This window comes from Micropterus dolomieu, linkage group LG17 (assembly GCF_021292245.1).
Source record: "Micropterus dolomieu isolate WLL.071019.BEF.003 ecotype Adirondacks linkage group LG17, ASM2129224v1, whole genome shotgun sequence".
NCBI lineage: Eukaryota > Metazoa > Chordata > Actinopteri > Centrarchiformes > Centrarchidae > Micropterus > Micropterus dolomieu.
The window spans coordinates 37,662,711-37,676,441 of record NC_060166.1 but is presented as its reverse complement, the minus strand read 5'-3'; positions in this window follow the sequence as shown (position 1 = coordinate 37,676,441).

The window sequence follows — 13,731 nt, the reverse complement described above, 5'->3', positions numbered from 1 at the left end:
CATAAGTATCGTGAGAACATCGTATCGTGACATAAGTATCGTGAGAACATCGTATCGTGACATAAGTATCGTGAGAACATCGTATCGTGACATAAGTATTGTGATAACATCGTATCGTGATATAAGTATCGTGATAACATCTTATCGTGACATAAGTATCGTGATAACATCGTATCGTGACATAAGTATCGTGCGAACATCGTATTGTGAGATCATATCGTGAGAACATCCTGTCGTAACATAAGTTTCCTGATATCATATCCTGACATACGTTTCCTGATATCGTATCGTGACATAAGTATTGTGATAACATCGTATCGTGACATAAGTATCATGATAACATCGTATCGTGACATAAGTATCGTGATAACATCGTATCGTGACATAAGTATCGTGATAACATCGTATCGTGACATAAGTATCGTGATAACATCGTATCGTGGCATAAGTATTGTGATAACATCGTATCGTGACATAAGTATCGTGATAACATGGTATTGTGAGATCATATCGTGAGAACATCGTATCGTGACATAAGTATCGTGATAACATCGTATCGTGACATAAGTATCGTGATAACATCGTATCGTGACATCGTATCGTGATAACATCGTATCGTGACATAAGTATCGTGAGAACATCGTATCGTGAGATCATATCGTGAGAACATCGTATCGTGAGATCATATCGTGAGAACATCCTGTCGTGACATAAGTTTCCTGATATCATATCGTGACATAAGTTTCCTGATATCGTATCGTGACATAAGTATCGTGATAACATCGTATCGTGACATAAGTATCGTGATAACATCGTATCGTGACATAAGTATCGTGATAACATGGTATTGTGAGATCATATCGTGAGAACATCGTATCGTGACAAGTATCGTGATAACATCGTATCGTGACATAAGTATCGTGATAACATCGTATCATGACATAAGTATCGTGATAACATCGTATCGTGATAACATCGTATCGTGACATAAGTATCGTGATAACATCGTATCGAGGCATAAGTATCGTGATAACATCGTATCGTGGCATAAGTATCGTGATAACATCGTATCGTGACATAAGTATCGTGATAACATCGTATCGTGACATTGTATCGTGACATAAGTATCGTGATAACATCGTATCGTGACATAAGTATCGTGATAACATCGTATCGTGACATAAGTATCGTGATAACATCGTATCGTGACATAAGTATCGTGATAACATCGTATCGTGATAACATCGTATCGTGATAACATCGTATCGTGACATAAGTATCGTGATAACATCGTATCGAGGCATAAGTATCGTGATAACATCGTATCGTGGCATAAGTATCGTGATAACATCGTATCGTGGCATAAGTATCGTGATAACATCGTATCGTGACATAAGTATCGTGATAACATCGTATCGTGACATCGTATCGTGACATAAGTATCGTGATAACATTGTATCGTGACATAAGTATCGTGAGAACATCGTATTGTGAGATCATATCGTGAGAACATCCTGTCGTGACATAAGTTTCCTGATATCATATCGTGACATAAGTTTCCTGATATCGTATCGTGACATAAGTATCGTGATAACATCGTATCGTGACATAAGTATCGTGATAACATCGTATCGTGACATAAGTATCGTGATAACATCGTATCGAGGCATAAGTATCGTGATAACATTGTATCGTGGCATAAGTATTGCGATAACATCGTATCGTGACATAAGTATCGTGATAACATCGTATCGTGAGATCATATCGTGAGAACATCGTATTGTGACATAAGTATCGTGATAACATCATATCGTGACATAAGTATTGTGATAACATCATATCGTGACAAAAGCATTGTGATAACATCGAATCGTGACATAAGCATTGTGATAACATCGAATCGTGACAATATTGTATCGTGACAATATTGTATCGTGACAATAATGTATCGTGATAACATCGCATCGTGACAATATTGTATCGTGACAATATTGTATCGTGACATAAGTATCGTGATAATATTGTATCAAGACATAAGTATCAATAATGTCGTATATAATAATAATAGTATATGATAATACCGTATAATGGGGACTCTGGTGATTCCCACCCCTACTGGGAACGTGTGTCAACGTCGAAGAAAGTGAGTGTGGCGGTTATGATTCAGCCCATGTTGCCGTAGAAGGTGTCAGTCATGAAAAAGTTACAGTTGAAACATGGAATGTAACATCCTGCGCTGAAATATGTCTTATTCTGCGTTACATAAGTGTCGGGTTGCCATCTGAGAGTGAAACGATCCTCAAGTCTCGACTTGACTGGATCGACTTCACCGCAAATTTGAACTTCTTTGTTTTACAATTAAGTCAGAGACCAAAATAATGTAACCTGCAGCAGCAACTTCCCAAACTGTTTTGTAATGTCATGAAAAATATCATTTACACAAAGAACGCTGAGAGAAAAACATCCACTGATTTTATGTGAAAGAACCAGATATTTTCTAACTCACTTCATCCAGACAGGATGTAGCCAAGAGCAGATCAACACTTAAAAACTATTAAGCCTTCAGTCTGACACCTAAAGTCCAGAAAGGAGTGTGTTTCTTTGCTGCTGTCTGCTCTGCAGTCTGTGTGGATCAGAGTGTTGGTGTAACAGCAGCTGAGTCGCGTGTCGTCACATGGAGGCGTGAGCTTTTGGAGGCACGTGCAGCAGAAACTTAGAGACTGAGAGTCAGAAACCCAGAGACTACAGTGAGTCCTCTGATCCTGTCTGAGTGTATTTAAAGGTGACTGCTTCATTGATTAGTGTCCTGACTGACTGGCTGGCTGATCGACTGACTGACCTGGGGACTCTCTAATCTCTGGACTGACTTGCCTGGTTGTGTTTGTGTACAATGACCCGATACTGCAGCCTGTTTCGCCGTCTGCTGTCCACCGAGAGTAAAGGTGAGGAGGCAGACGAGGAGGAGGGCAGCACTCGCAGGGACAGCAGCCAGCAGGGTGAGTCCTCCCCCGACTTTCATCTGTACACACAAGTACTCATGACTGAAGTCCGGTTTGGTTTGTTTGTCAGCTGTCTGGTTGTGTTCATTATTGATCTCTGCGGGAGCCGTAAAGATGGAAAGTTATTAGTTCAACATTTAGAGAGAGAAAAAAAAGTGATGCAGGAAACAAAATCAGACATTCAGTATGCTCACAGGACGAGGACGGATAAAAGAACAGAAATATAACAGAGCAGAGTGAGGTACACAGACGCTGTTGGATAAATCTGTGCGTGTCTCACCTGGTGAAACACAAATGTACCCACAGCGACATAAAGTTTGAGTATAATAGTATTATTCAGCAGCATGTAGGGATGAAAATACATATACTGTATATACAGATACACAGTACAGTAAATACACGTTCTTTACTGCACCAATAGTGTGAGAGTTTGCAGTGCAAAGAACATGCAAATACACATATTTGCAAGTTTAAACTTGGTGTACAGAATATTGCTAACCCTCGCTCCTCCTCCTCACCTGTTGTGTCAGATGTCTGTAGTAGTGTATAAATATCAGTGTTAAAGTCTCTGATCAGCTCTCAGTGTCTCACACCTTCATCAGACCACTTCACAAATATCTCTTTATACACACACACACACATAAACACATGTATATTTACATGTGGTGGCCTATAAAATATAAACAGATGACACTTGTCCTTCATTCAACCTGTCGACCTGCCTGACAACAAACACAGTACAGCAGTGGTGTATTATCAGTACCCCAGTGATGTACTATCAATACACTGTGCTGTGTTATCAGTACCCCAGTGATGTACTATCAATACACTGTGCTGTGTTATCAGTACCCCAGTGATGTACTATCAATACACTGTGGTGTGTTATCAGTACAGCAGTGGTGTAGTATCAGTACACAGTAGTGTGTTATTTGTACACAGTGGTGTACTATCAGTACCCCAGTGATGTACTATCAATACACAGTGGTGTATTATCAGTACTCCAGTGGTGTATTATCAGTACTCCAGTGGTCTCTTATCAGTACCCCGGTGATGTACTATCAGTACGCAGTGGTGTACTATCAGTACCCCAGTGGTGTATTATCAGTACCCCAGTGATGTACTATCAATACACAGTGGTGTATTATCAGTACTCCAGTGGTGTATTATCAGTACCCCAGTGATGTACTATCAATACACAGTGGTGTACTATCAGTACACAGTGGTGTAATATCAGTACCCCAGTGGTGTATTATCAGTACTCCAGTGATGCATTAGCAGTACTCCAGTGATGCATTAGCAGTACACAGTGGTATATTATTAGTACTCCAGTGGTGTATTATCAATACACAGTGGTGTGTTATCAGTACCGCAGTGGTGTATTATCAGTACTCCAGTGGTGTATTATCAGTACCCCTGTGATGTACTATCAATACACTGTGCTGTGTTATCAGTACCTCAGTGGTGTATTATCAGTACCACAGTGGTGTATTATCAGTAGCCCAGTGATGTACTATCAATACACAGTGGTGTATTATCAGTACCGCAGTGGTGTATTATCAGTACCGCAGTGGTGTAATATCAGTACCGCAGTGGTGTACTATCAATACACAGTGGTGTGTTATCAGTACCGCAGTGGTGTATTATCAGTACTCCAGTGGTGTATTATCAGTAGCCCAGTGATGTACTATCAATACACAGTGGTGTGTTATCAGTACCGCAGTGGGGTATTATCAGTACTCCAGTGGTGTATTATCAGTACTCCAGTGATGTACTATCAATACACAGTGGTGTATTATCAGTACCGCAGTGGTGTATTATCAGTACCGCAGTGGTGTACTTTTAGTACCTTGCTACTTGTAATCATTGATGATTTGTCCACTAGAGGGCAGCAGATCTCTTCAACACGCCGACATCTTCGTCAGCCTCGTTAGCTGATGAAGAAACAAATCATTTAAAACTTGTGTGGACACGAGAGTATTTTTAGGCAGCTGAGCGGCTGTAGGTGTCACATACATGTTCACATACTAGGACACACTGCTGTCCTGAGATCAGCCGTGTTTACTTTCAGAAAGGCTTCTTTGCAGTCTGAGGTGAGGGCGTTTCAGAGGAACTGCGAACACAAAGAGTTTTTTGAGCAGACAGTTGAATGTTCTAGTTTAAACTACCAGGTTTTTCCACAGAGCTTTGGTGTTGACGACTCAGGAAAACACTGAGAGAACAACATTTTTAGCCTCTTAAGCTGTGACAGAAACAGAACGCACAACTAAAATTACCTCCAGCGCGAGCATGACCTGGACAGTGATGTCTCAGTTATATTTACTGAATTGTGTATTTTTATCCGACCAGCTGTGTTTCCCCTTACAGCAGCTCGTATTACGTCAGTCCAGACTTTACCTGAAGTTCGGACAGATTTTTTCACGTCATGTGACCCCACACTGTATGAAAAACAACACTTCTTCAAAATAAGAGATAATTAAATATGGATGGTGTCAACAAGAGCAGGACAACAACCTGAACAGCAAACATCAGAATGAATAATAAGTCAGTTTTATAACACAAGCTGAAAAATGGTTCCTGACCCAAATGTGTTCACAGCTACTTGATATCAGGTGAAATATGAGTAAACAGTTCTGTCCACGTTGGGACATCTTTCTGGTGTCTCCTAATTACTGATAATAAGTTAACCTTTAACCCAAACGCTGGTGCTCCGTGTGCTGTATGTGTTTTTATCTGAAGCTAAGGGGTTTTAATGTTCAAAATGTTCTGCTCCTGCTTTAGTGAGTCGGCGGTTGAAATGACCGTGTAGTGACGCTGACCCGAGCCGAGATACAAATTTAAAACAATACAAATCTGAATTTGAAAGCAAAGGGCTCGCTGCAGCCTCCTGAGCCTAAACGGAGACAAGACCGAGGTCATAGTGTTTGGACACCCTGAAGGGACTCTCGGCTCGGAGTCTTTTTGGACAGATAAACAGATTTCCTCCTGAAGATGTAGAGAGGGTGATTAACGCCTTCATAACTATATGTGGGCTTAGACCAGACATCCATTCAACGCCTGCAGCGAGTCCAAAATGCTGCTGCCACCTCCAGACAGGAAAGAAACCGGCTTCCTGATGGATTTTGAGAATCTTACTGTTAACTTTTAAATCTCTTCATGGATTGGCGCCGCCTTTCCCTTTCACACTCCAGCTAGAGTGCTGAGATCTGCCACTCCTGGATGTATTTGGAAGCAGGCTCAGAACCAGGGGGGACCAAGTCTTTGGGGTAACAGACATGAGAAGGGTTACCGAACACTAGACGAAAGACAAGACAGACCCCCAAAACCCAACAGACCAAAATAACGCTAACTAAACACAAAAGTGCAAAACACCACATGGCAGACAGGCAGAGTGTGACATGGAGGTTAAACTCGCGGGCTGTTTTGGCCTGCCGTTAATGATCAACTTAACCAGCGGCGGCCATGACAAAGCGAGCTTTATTAATATCACGAGAATCCACACAACAGGCGCGTCTCACTCTCTCGCGAGGGTGCGTGCGTCAGATATGACATCCAGACTCTTGTAAAAGTTGAATGTGTCACAGGGCGGCCGCAGTCCCTCAGACCTGCAGGCCGTCAGCCTCCCGCCTGATGGCGTCACACGCGACAGGTCGCACGCACACATCAACACGTGGTCGAGCAGCGTGGAGAAGAAATGCACAGGAGAGCGAAGCAAAGAGAAAAGCAGGCGGAAAGTGCCGTAAAATACAGATATATTCATGATTAAGGGACGTGCTGGTGTTTATAAAAGACTACCAGCAGGGCCGCCCTTCATATCGACATGTCACAACTACCTTTCCAGAGTTGATTCTACGTTTTAATAAAAAGTTGTCATGCCATGTACGAAAGCAGAAGATGCGTCTGTAGGGGAATAATCTGGAAAAGAAATAACCTGTATACTCAATTAATGTCTCCTCATGTTCCTCAGAGCTACTGCAGAGCTTCATGCTGATAAACATAAATCCAGTCAGAGCTCTGAGGAAGATGCAAAACAAATGAGATATACATAACATTGTAATCCTACTGCCTTAATTGTGTGTGATTTATTTTCATCTTTGTTTCTAATGCAGATCATTTTTCTACTCTGTATTAGTATTTAGCCTGTTATAATTAAATAAATGGGATCTAAACAATGGTTCTGGGGAATTTTGTTTTTAGTTTAGTTTTCGTCTTTTACACCCATGCAGCACTTTTCTGATATCTAACAAGAAGCTGCTCTTTACAACCTCATCAGAGCTAATGATAATATTAGTACATTGTAGCACGCCACTGTCAACTTTGATCATATGAAATGTAATTTCCCTACAACAAAAATGTGGCTAGTAACTTTGGAAAACCACTAGCCACATTGGCTGGTGAGCAAAACAGTTAATGTCAAGCCCTGTTATTGATGGTCACCCCTTGTTCTGTGAGTTCAGGTTGCTCTGGTTGCAGATAGAACCTACCAAGCTGCAGGAAACTACAGATTTAAGATTGCATCTTGTGAATGGGTTTTACTGCTGGCTGTGCAGCACATTGCTCCCTCGTTAGCAGAACTGTGCTGATAAAGTCCTGCCCTCAGGCTAATTAACGTGCTAATTCCTGTCCCTGGTAGAGGATCTGGTCCGGAGGAGGGTCGGCTGATAGATGGACCTGATGCAGGTTTCACCACAGCGCCGTCCCCGTCTCTCTGTCTCCCTCTGGTGGTCACAGCCAGCTGGTTCGTTTCAGTCTTATTCCTTATTGTTTCACCAGAAGTATTTGACAGTACGCTGTCATTGTCGTTGTTCTGACCCCAAGTTGGCCTTGGGGAGACGAGGAGGAACATGAAACTGGATGCAGAGGATGAGGAGTCAGTGTGTTCATCTTTTATTGCGGTGTTCGGAGCACAGTTACAACCCTAAAACTGAGTGACGAGAGCATTTAGAGAAGCTGCTGTTTCCCCGATTCATCAAATTTACAGCAGCAGAATCTCCTGAATTAGTGATTCAGCATCAAACATTTAACACAGACACGCTGCTCGCCGCTCTGCAGACGAACTGCGTGCGTTCAGTCGTCGTCATGTGATCAGAACGTGCACGTACAAGGAGTCTGACTGAACTATAACACAGCTGAACAGAGAGAGGGAGACAAAAGGCAGACAAGCACCTACACATATTGTTTACCTAGTAGCAGCAGTACTAGTAGTATTAGCAGTAATATTTGCAGCAGTACACCTAATATTGGCAGTAATACTGTAAGTAGTGTGATCAGTAGCAGCAGTCTCTAACTGCAGTAGTGTGGATGTCCAGCAGGGGGCGGTGTGACTCTTCTCTCAGACACTGATCAGAGGAAACTGCTGTGACGAGAGGCTGCAGCTGATTGGTCAGCCGGCTGCACGACGAGAGGCTGCAGCTGATTGGTCAGCCGGCTGCATTACCTGTTCACAGGATGTGTTTGGAGAAACGTGGTTGGAGGAGGATGTTCATGTGTGAATGTTTTTTATTTTTATTGACATTTAAAACACAAAACAGTCAGGGGCTGCGATATAAGAAGACAACATACATAAATAATAACAAAGGAAGGACATAGCAAAATAAAAACTACAGAAATTTGTCTAACACACAGTTTTGATTGCCTTCTTGTTCTTAATGGTTTTAATTGTGGTGCTATACTGATGCAGTTCTTTGAGAAAGTGTCCAAAGTTTGGTTTGGAGTCTGTCCATTTTTTCTTGGATGTGGAATTTCCCCCATACTATTACCGACTGTACAAAAAAAATTACGTCTTTTTCCTTCTCGTTTCTTTCAAAACATATAAAAATGTCCTTTTGCTGAAGTTGAAACGTTTGTCCAGTTTTCCTTTTCATATAAAGTTCAACATCCCACCAAAACATTCTACAGTGTATAGATTAATACAATAAATGACAAATTGTTTCTTCATGTAACTGACAGAAAGTGAAAGAATACTCAATATTCAATCTAACGTCTTTTTAACCGGATATATACGATGTAATTTCTTAAAGGAAACCTCTTTTACTTTGTTGTTAAGACAGAATTTGTCTACAATAAGCCACATTTTCTGCCAATTAATTTCCCCATAAAGTGAAGTCCAGAAGAGTCTGCCTGGAGACAGAGTTATGCCTTGTATGCAGTTCCTGATATATTTATTTCAACATTTATTTTTAGTAATGTCAATTTCTCCAAGGAATAAACTAGTATTAAATGGTTGGATCCTTGAGACCTCACTAACCAAACCTCTAAGTTGCAGCACAGCATCAGAAACCACTGCATATTATATGTAACTGCCCTTCAGCACTGACAAGCTGTTTAACTAATACAACACCTTTGGCACCCCATGTTTCATAATATAGTGATTTATTTTTATATTGAATATTCTTGTTGTTCCAAATGTAGTAATAAGTTGGTGAAAAATTATGCTTGTAATTTAACTTCCAAAATTTGATAACTTTACAGGTAATTTATCAATTTTATAGTCACATTTTAATACAAATTCAATTCCGCCCATTAGGTCAAATATATTTTTAGGAAATATTATCATTTTCTGTAATTAACTTAATTAGCCATTTAATTTTGAAAGTATTGTTTAAAGTTTCAAAACTTAAGACCTCCAGACCTCCATGTCTTTTGTGTTACATAAGATATCTTTCTTTAAATAATGACATTTATTCCTCCATATGAAATTAAATAGGATTGCATCTAATTTTTTGTGTATTACAGCCGGCATTTCCAACGATAAGGAGACACAGACAGATCTGGATGTTCCCTCAGCTTTAGAAAGCAGAACTCTGCCTCCTCAATACAACTTGAATCACTTCCTCTTTGTTTGACAGAAAGATAGTCGAATCATCTGCCAGTTGAGATCATTTAAATTCTCTATTTAAGGTTACTGTACCTTGAAACTGCCCTTTTTTAATGTGTATAATGTGCCATAATTTGTGTTACCAGAAGGAACAGAAAGGGGACGACCTTGTTTTATCCCACGACCAATATCAAATCTAGGGGCCGTGTTTTAACTTAACTGAGCTGTTGCACCTTTTAGAAATTGGTTTCCAAATCCAAAGCATTCAATGACTTTAAACATAAACTGATGGCTTATTGTGTCAAATGCTTTATAAAAGTCAACAAATAAAATAAAACTATTGTCCACTATATATTCATTATAATCAATCATATCTAGAATTAACCGCATGTTGTTGCATATATTTCTACCAGGTATGAAAAAGATTGTTCAGATCAAAGCAAATATATCTTTGCATCATTATTTAATAGACTAATTTTGTCTCCAATTCTCAATATTTAATCAGACCCTGATGCAGAGTAGAGTGGTAGCTCCTTTTTCTTTGGCTTCTTCAAATACAGACACTAAAAATGGGGCAACGGTCTTAAAGACTTTATAAAATTCCCTTATCGACCCGTTATTACCAGCAGATTTATTTTCTTTAAGAGAGTCAATACATTTTTGTAGTTCTGTTAAACTAATTTTCTGGTCACAGACTTATTTAAAACTGTCATCAATCCCCTTAATGCTTTTTTCTATGTCTTTAAGAAACAAATCTAGATTGCCTTCATTGTCAGAATCGGTATCGTATAACGTCTGAATTGTTGTTTCATCTTCACATTCTATGTTAGTGATTCTAAGTTTACAAAGTGATGATTGTTCATAGTTTCTCTTTTCTAGATAAAAATATTTAGTGCATTTTTCACCTTGTTCTATACTTTCTTCTCACCTCTGGCCTTTTCTTCATATATTTTATCCAGTTCAAGTTGTAGAGGTGACAGTTCTTGCATTTCTTCTCCAGATAAATGTAATTCATGTGTGAAATAAGGACTACAATCCTGTCTACCCACAATCCCCTCTGCCTTCAGATCCAAACCTGCCAATCAGCTCATCATGTCTACGGGATCCTGGCAGGGACAAAAGTAAACACGTGATGATTAGATTCTCGTCATGAGGAGACTTTGAAATAAGAACTGGAAGTAAAAACTAAAGCTTGTGTTTTTTATTAGAAAAAGAAAGCAAACTGTTCATAAATACAACGTTTGAGTCTTTTCTTCTCCTCTCTGCTTTAACCTGGATCCCATATTCACAGTATTTAGTTCATCAGCAGACTCAGACCCCCTTTATAGAGCCAGACTCAGCTGAGGCCCCAGTCAGCACAGATTTCACCTTTAGACTTTAAATCAGGTGAGTGTTGTTGGACAGAGAGGCTTCTCTCAGAGACTTTATTGAAGCTCTGTAGCGCTGTCCAATCAGGAGCAACCCACTGTGTAAACAGGAAGTTCCTGCAGCATCTCAGCAGCGTTAAAGGACACGCAGCACGTTCTCATTCCAGAGCGTCCAGTGGCCACGCTGTGTCACGTCTTTCGGTGTCCGCCTCAGCTCGCCTGGAACCTCGACGGAGGTGATACGAAGAAAAGTACCTGGAAGCAGGAACAACTTTTCCACAGCGGAAAACCAAACAAAGGCGAGTCGAGCCGGGACCGTGCGGTGACGCAGAGAGGTTACGGAAGTGAAGGCTGGACTACAATCCAGCTGTGTTCAGTTCAGGAGCAGAGTTTTCTGTGGGAGATGGGAACTCCCTTTAGGATTTTTCACTTTGCAAACCTGTTACACGCACACAGAAAAATTCAAAACACAATAAAGTAAAAGGGGCAAAAGCCAAAACTCAGAATATGACCTCTTTAAGACAAAATGACACTAAAATTATGATTTATATCTGGAACGATCTGTTTAAAGAGCAGAGTGCTCGACAGGTGTTGATCAGCAGTCTGTCATGTTGTCACGTCACATTTTAGTTTCGCCTTCAGCGTAATAGTTCAACACAAGCCGGCAACAACAAAAAAGCAACAGCAAAAAAAGTATTACTATAAAAAAGAGTGGACAGGTGGTTCAGGAACTGAGAGACAGTGTTTATGACCCCTGTCAAACAAAAAGTCAGCGTTGATTCCGTTTAGTGATCCAAGCCACGATCTTTTCCTAAACCTGACCCAACTGAGACTATCACGTGTTTTATTTTGAAAGTCTAACGTGACATATTTATTCTTGAGTCCCCCCCCCCCCCTAATTTCAGTTATAATAATTAATAATTTTGTTTAGTGAAATGCATTCAGAGTGACGTCATTATTAAACAGGTTTCAGGTCAGAGAATTTTATTTAGAGAGCACCTTCCAAACACTACAGTCATTCACAGACACAAAGATGATGCAGAGGTACTTTTTATGAAGCTAGATAATTAGTGTGCAGTAGATAATAAAGTTTAAAGATTAAAACAATAACCATCTATCTGTCAAAGTGCTTTATATATGCGAGAGAGATTAAATTAAAATACTGTAACAAGAGATGAAAATAAAAGTAACAATTGATATTAAAACACAATTAAAACAGTGAAATTAAAAGAGAAATTTTAATTCAAATAAATTTCTCTTTTAATTTCACTGTTTTAGCGCCTTATAAATGAGCAACAAAACCTTAAACTCTCTCTTTCACTCACTGGGAGCCTGTGAAGTGACCTCAGAACTGGAGGGATGCGATCAAATTTTCTAGTCCTGGTTAAAACTCCAGCTGCGGCGTTCTGAATGTGCCGAAGTCGTTTTATCGATCCACTGAAGATGAACGCGTGTATGAGCTCCTCGAGGATTTCTGATATATTTTTAAGGTGACAGGAGGCTGATTTTGTAATGGTTTTCATGTTAAAATTTAATTCAGAATCGAGATTTTTAACTTGAGTTGTGGTCGTTAATGAAGGAGATTGGAGGTGAGTCTCTCCTCTTTGGCACCGAAGACAATGAGTTCTGTTTTATTGGTATTGAGCTGCAGGAAATTACAGAGCCGCTGGAGCTTCCTGCAGGTTCTCTGTGATGGAGGGATTAGTTTTTATATTTGTGATGTGAGTCATCAGGAGGAGAAACTGAGGGACTCTGATATAAAAATATATGTTTGGCGTGTAACAATAGACGGGGGAACAATGCAGAGTGTTTTCAGCGAACATGCGGCGAGCGTCTTTGTTTGGTTCGTCCTCTCCGCCGCCCACGCCGCTGTTTGTTTACCGTTTCTCTTCTTTTTTAGCTGCAGCGAGTGTGTGTGTGTGTGTGTGTTTGGAATCACCGACACGCCAACTCGTGTGATTCGGTACAACTCGCTGGAAGGCGTCTGCGTTTAGGATGAAGGAATCCTCTTCAAATGTTTTTTTAAAGTACAAGTCTGGTGGTATTTTATACGTTTCTTATTGCCAACAAATCTCACGTGCAGAGCGACAGCGACAGAGAAGTAGTGAAGTCATAAAGACGCCACACATATATCGTTTCCTGTTGCTCGGTGATTTGTGTTTGGGACAGCAGGACGGGGGATGTGGAGTCTGAGGCTAGTCCACACGGACACGGGTATTTTTCCTCCTTCATTTAAAAACAAATCTCAGTCCACGTGAAAATGCAAACACACGCTATCATGCGCTGTCAATAGCACGCCAAACCACCTGGCGGCGAACCGTGAAGCCACGGTGGCCAATCAGAGCCTAATATAATTGTAAACAAAGCAGGCAGCGGCGCTCGCTCTGACGTCGCGAGGCAAAAACCCCGGTTTTACTGTTCACACGACGGCACTGCAACCGCAGTTTCTGAAAATCCTCATTTCAAAAATGTTCAGTGACCTGATGCCGCGTTTCCGTGCGGACGGACGGCCGAACGGCGCAAAAACAGTCACGGTTATAAAAATACCGTG